At 47.6% G+C, this 6,051-nt stretch overlaps 1 pseudogene; it reads left to right on the plus strand.

The window, feature by feature from the left end:
• Positions 1-5,440: 5,440 nt before the first annotated feature.
• Positions 5,441-5,691, plus strand: LOC132437695 (small ribosomal subunit protein eS27-like; annotated as a pseudogene).
• Positions 5,692-6,051: the final 360 nt, after the last annotated feature.

Here is a 6,051-nt window from a genome sequence, read left to right on the forward strand (position 1 = left end):
TTTCTCTCTTTCTTGTGTATTCAAATGCTTCTTTAATAAGAGGAATCAATGGAAATCAAAATAAAGGATTGGAAACTGGGTCCCTTGAACCTCCCCCCGCCCCGCCACTCCCCAGGTCTCGGCAGTCAAGCCCTAAGGCACGTGGGTCTTTGGCAGTCTTTCCCCCGTAGCCCCCGTCAGATACCCTCAGAGAAATCAATTGGGCGCCCCGTGGGGATGAGATGGACAGAAGGAAACTTAAACAGGATTTTTATAAATTTCAATACTAGCACAAAACAGAAGCAGGACAGCTTTATTGATTTAAACATTAAAATAACATGTGCTTTCTTTGCATTTTCCCAGAGGTGATAATGTTTCTTATTTTTAATCTAGATTGAAATCTCGGAGACTTTCCACAAGCCTCTTGTGGTGATTACCAAAGATTAGTAATAACATGTCTAATTAGTGTAGGAAGACATAAAAATCAATGGCAGTGTGAAATGTTATACTGACTGGCAACGCTCAGAGGAGAGCTGGCATGTGTCTCCAGAGATGGGGCAGCACCTGGCAGCCCCCATCTCAGCTCCAAGCCCCAGGAGTGGGTTTACGCCCATCCCGAAGGAAGCTGAGGGCTTTGCAGAGGCTTTCCACGTTCCCAGGTCCCCTTTGTGTGAGCTTCTGATGTCTTTGTTGGAGGAAACAATAAAAAGGGAGCATGATTCATTGGCAGGGGGGCCAGCCAATTCAGTGAGCGCCCTGATTCCCAGTTCTGCCTCTCAGCGCAATTCAACAATATTTACCAAGCACCCTACCCTTCACCATGCCCAGGGAGCAACGGAGGAAAGACCCAGCCCCTGTTCTCCACAAGGCTCTGATCCACTGAGCAAAGGAGGGTCCTATGGATGGTGGAGCCCCGTGTGCCCCATCTCAGGCTCAGAACTCAGGAAGAAATTCCCAGGTTTGTTCAGTTCCATCTGGGCAGGAGGTAAGGGTCCCCTTTCCATCCCACACAAGACAGCCATACCTCCACCCACTGTCCATCTCATCCTCTAAGACCCTTTCCCTCTTCATCTCATGGCCTCCCATGCTCTCTTCCCCAAGGCCCAGGGTCACCCAGGCCAGACAACAGGAAACAGCCCTGCAAACTCTCCAGGGAGAATCTTCCTTCCACACCCAAGAAGGTATTTTCTCAGAGTCTCTGTTTCTGCTTCACCATATGTCTCTGAGTGGGGGAGACAGAGGGAGGGAAAGACACCTAGGATGTACAGATACAAATACCTGGATTATAGATTACAGGTACAGCTCACCATTCAAGCCATGCTAATAACTTAACACACTGTCCTAAGATGTAGAATGAAGGGCCTCAGAAACGGGGATGAAAGAGGGGTTAAGAGGTTGGAGATGGGCCTCGAAGGATGCAGAGGTGGGAAATGGTGGTAAGGCTCATGAGAAGCACATGTACAGGGGCAGAAGCATCAGAATGAGTGGGGAGGGAGAGTGAGGGATCCATGTGGTTGAGGAGTGATGGCCTCCCCTCCCCTCACGCCTCATCCCACCACCATCTCCCTCTGACCCCAAGACCAGGGCATCTCTCTACCAGGACCACCAAAAGCCAACCAAGGGGCAGATATTCCCAGGGGTCTCTCCCAGCTTGGGAGATTATGCAGGACAGAGTGACAATGAGGACACCATGTGGCCCTAAGAAGCAACAGCAGTCTCTGACGATCCTGAATGTGGATGTGGGGTTAAACCAACTCCATTTTGGATTGTGATGCTCAAAAAAGTCAAGATTGGGACAAGCTTCAGAGAGAGATACAGACTTCCTAGAAATAAGGCATGTTGGCTCTTAAGCCGTTGCATGGGAAAATAAGACCTACGTCTTCACTTGCACTTGGAGTTTGGGAAGCTATTCATGCTGGTTCACGAAGGGTAGGGGTGTGGAGTCTGGGCAAGTTGCAAAGGGCAGTGAATGTCACTATGGAAAGTTCACCGTTTAAATTTTAATTTATTTTTTAACTTTGAATTTTGAAATAAATTCAGACATTTTAAAAAAGCTTCAGCAATAGTACACATAATCCCCATATACCTTCATCTGCCCTCCCCTAATATTAATATCTTATGCAACCACAGTACAATGATCTAAATCAGGGAATCCAAACTGACACATGCTAGGAATTAAGCTACAGACCTTATTCAAACTTGTCCAAGTGTTTTGTTCATGTTCTTTTTCTGATCCAGGACCCTGTGCAGGATCCCATATTGTATTTAGTTGTTGTGTCTCCCCCAGTTGAGACTGTTCTCAGGCTTTGTCTTTTCTGACCTTGGTATTTTTGAAGAGTATTGACTAGTTATTTTGTAGAACGTCCCCCAAATTTGGATTTTTCTGAGGCCCCCTCATGTCTAAATTCAGTATCTTTCAGCAAAAGGACCACAGATGTGAATGAGGATGCCCTAGTTGGTACATCGGATCAGAACACACCTGATGTCATTATGTATCTCACCCCAGTAAGTTCAACTTTGGTCACTTGATAAATTGGAACCTGCTGGCTTCACCGTAAAGTTACTGCTCTTCCCTTTGTAATTAGTAAGTATCTTGGAAGGAGATACATTGAGATTATGTGAATACCCTGTTTCTCATCATGCATTTTACCCGTTCATTTTACCATCCTTTGGTTATTTTTGCCTGAAGCAATTATTACCGTGGAGTGTGCCTGCGTTCCTTCCTTCTACCTTTGATAATTAGAATTCTACTGTAAGAATTCACTTTCCCTCCTCTTCAGTTTGTGTATTTAATGATCAACTAACGGATGCCGGTGTGGACTCCTGGGTATTGGTTTTACTCCATGTATTATAATCCATTTCTAGCATTTCTTTCATTGCTCAGCCGGTTTCAGATTTGGTCCCTGGGAGCTCCTTCACGCTGGTTCCTGTGTCCTTTTGACATGACCCTGTGGTTTTATTTAAAGCAATTGCTTACTTGTTGGCACCATGATATTCTGGGCTCATCTTGTGCTTTTCCTACCCCAGCCTTGAACCAGCCACTCGCTGATGCTCTTGCATCCGATAACAAGTCATCACTAGTAGTGTGGAAGCGCTCTGAAAACACACCCTGTGCTATATGTTATAATATCTCCCTCTGCACCAGCATAGAGCCCAGGCCCTGATCATTTATTTGCTCAATAAATTACTGGTTATTGAGCGAAATAGAATTTGTCGCACCTCTTCCTTGGTCCGGCAAGAATGCACCAGCCCTTACCAGGCGCTAGGCCCTGTGATGGTTGTTAAGATAGAGGTTAACCAAGCCCAAATCCCCCTTCCAAGAGCTCAGAAGCAAGTGGGGAAACAGGAAGCCAGTATAGCCAGAGGACAGCACGTGCTCAAACAAGGCACCAAAGACCACAGAAATCACATCCCAAAGGAGACCCAAGCCACATGCAGAATTTACCAAAGAGCGATCTAAATTTTAGGAGTTTAACAGCTCCTAAACCTCTCACTCATACCAAGGGTTAAGAGTTGGAGATAAGGGAGGACTTTTGAAGACAGCTTCTTGGGAGAAAGCTATGCTATGGGAGAAAGCTATGCTAAGTCCCAACCCCAGCCCTACCTCCAAGGGGAAGGGACACTATCTCCTAACCCAAGCCTGATGTCAGAGACTTCAAGTAAAGGAGATTAAGAAAGGACTTGTAGAACCAGCTGCTGTGTTGTTAATGCCAGCCCCTACCAAGGGTGAGGGTTGGGGTGGGGGGCGGGGGGGTGTCTATACTTCACCTTGCGCTTCAAGAACGGGGCTATGGGGTTTCATCAGAAGCCACCAAAGCACTTAATACATATCCCCTAAATTGGGAGACATAAAGGCTGGTGTCTGTTTCCTACCTGAGAAACACAAAGGGTGAGAGATGAGTGAGCCAGTCCCTGATAGACAAACCCTAGGAAACGTGGTGACAGTCGGGTTCTTTCTCTGCCGAAAAAGCATACAGGACAAAACATACAGGCATCTCCCACGGACCAGGTAGGGTTTTAGATCCTATCCTGCAGAGCCACTTAGAGACGCAATGGACCTCCACAGAAAGACCTAGAGGCACCCCTGGAAGTATAGCGGTCACGTAAAGAGTAAGCAACAGGAAGATGCATCACTCACATCAAAGGAACTATAGCTGAGAGGGCCTCAGAAATCAGATTAGGGTCTCTGAAGACGCGAAAACCCCACAAAAGTGCCCCCAAGAGAAAGACCCCCTTAAACCTCTTCAGGGACGGAAAGTGTGACACCACAGCCCTCAAGTTCCAGGCACACAGGCTGTGCGGCTCCCTCGTTACCTCTTCTTCCTCAGACCCCAACCATGCAGGGGTCAGGAGATGGTAGTAGAAGGATCAGGAGGGCTAGAAGGAAAAGCAAGAAGAGGGGAAAGAGACAAGACGACACCCACCCCGTCCCCGGATTTCCTGTCTGCACCAGGCTCAACATAGAAGCATGGGTTTGATCGACCTTAATTCAGGTTGTGACCTTTTATTATCATGTGGGACTGGGATTCTGTTTTATAACTTAGAGTGACCACGAGAGTGTTTCTTCCCTACCTGGCCCAGAGGTCGACTGGCAGGGAAAGACCTAGCCCCACAGAACAGGGAGGCAAACATAAAGTTGCGTTAGGATCACAGCCCATGGTCTGTATGATTTATTTTTATTATTGAACGCAGTGACTTTATGAGGTAGGCACTATTGTCCCTGGTTTACAGCTGAGGAGACTATTACTTTTTTTTTTTTTTAGAAGATGTTGGGGGTAGGAGTTTATTAATTAATTTATTTATTTTTGCTGTGTTGGGTCTTCGTTTCTGTGCGAGGGCTTTCTCTAGTTGCAGCAAGTGGGGGTCGCTCTTCATCGCGGTGCGCGGGCCTCTCACTATCGCGGCCTCTCTTGTTGCGGAGCACAGGCTCCAGATGCGCAGGCTCAGTAGTTGTGGCTCACGGGCCCAGTTGCTCCGCGGCATGTGGGATCCTCCCAGACCAGGGCTCGAACCCGTGTCCCCTGCATTAGCAGGCGGATTCTCAGCCACTGCGCCACCAGGGAAGCCCCGATCTGTATGATTTAAACAAATCCTTCAAAGGATGCAGGAACAAAGCACCGTTAACAGCCCAAAAGGAGAACTTTAAACAAACCATTAATTTCTGGGTGCCTCAGTGTCCTCGTCCAAAAGCAAAAAGAAAGGAAGAAATTAGGGTCCTAAGAGCCATCGGAAGATACCAAGGAGGAAGGGGCATCCATGCTCTGGGTGAGGCCTCTTACCTACATCACCTTATTTAATCTGTGCCTAAACACAGAGAAGTGTGGTTGGATGACAAATAAAGCTGGATAAAAGGAAACCATCTGTCTCGGAGGACGCCTCCACACCAGAAATCTTCACATGTGGCTCGGCTGATAGAAAAAGAGAAACAGCTTTCCAACGGTGACGACCTCCCCACGAGAACATGCCTCTCACAAAGGATCTCCTTCATCCCTTTCCAGAAGAGAAGAGGAAACATAAGAAGAAGCGCCTGGTGCAGAGCCCCAGTGCCTATTTCATGGATGTGAAATGCCCAGGACGCTATAAAATCACCACCGTCTCTGGCCACGCACAGGCAGTAGCTTTGTGTGTTGGCTGCTCCACCGTCCTCTGCCAGCCTACAGGAGGAAAAGCAAGGCTTACAGAAGGGGCTCCTTCAGACGGAAGCAGCGCTAAAAGCCCCTGGAATCAAGATGAACAGGAAACCATCCCAATAAACACATTTTGGATTTAAAACAAAAAAAAAGAAAAAGAGAAACAAAAACTCAAACCTCCTGGATTCAATCAGATTTCTCTCTCTCTCTCCCTCTCTCTCTCTCTCTCTCTCTCTCTCTCTCTCCCTCTCTCTCTCTCTCTCTCCCTCTCCCTCTCTCTCTCTCTCCCTCTCTCTCTCTCCCTCTCTCTCTCTCCCTCTCTCCCTCTCTCTCTCTCTCCCTCTCTCTCTCTCCCTCTCTCTCTCTCTCTCTCTCCCTCTCTCTCCCTCTCTCTCTCTCTCTCTCCATCTCCCTCTCTCTCTCTCTCCCTCTCTCTCTCTCC

This window comes from Delphinus delphis, chromosome 15 (genome assembly GCF_949987515.2).
Source record: "Delphinus delphis chromosome 15, mDelDel1.2, whole genome shotgun sequence".
Taxonomy (NCBI): domain Eukaryota; kingdom Metazoa; phylum Chordata; class Mammalia; order Artiodactyla; family Delphinidae; genus Delphinus; species Delphinus delphis.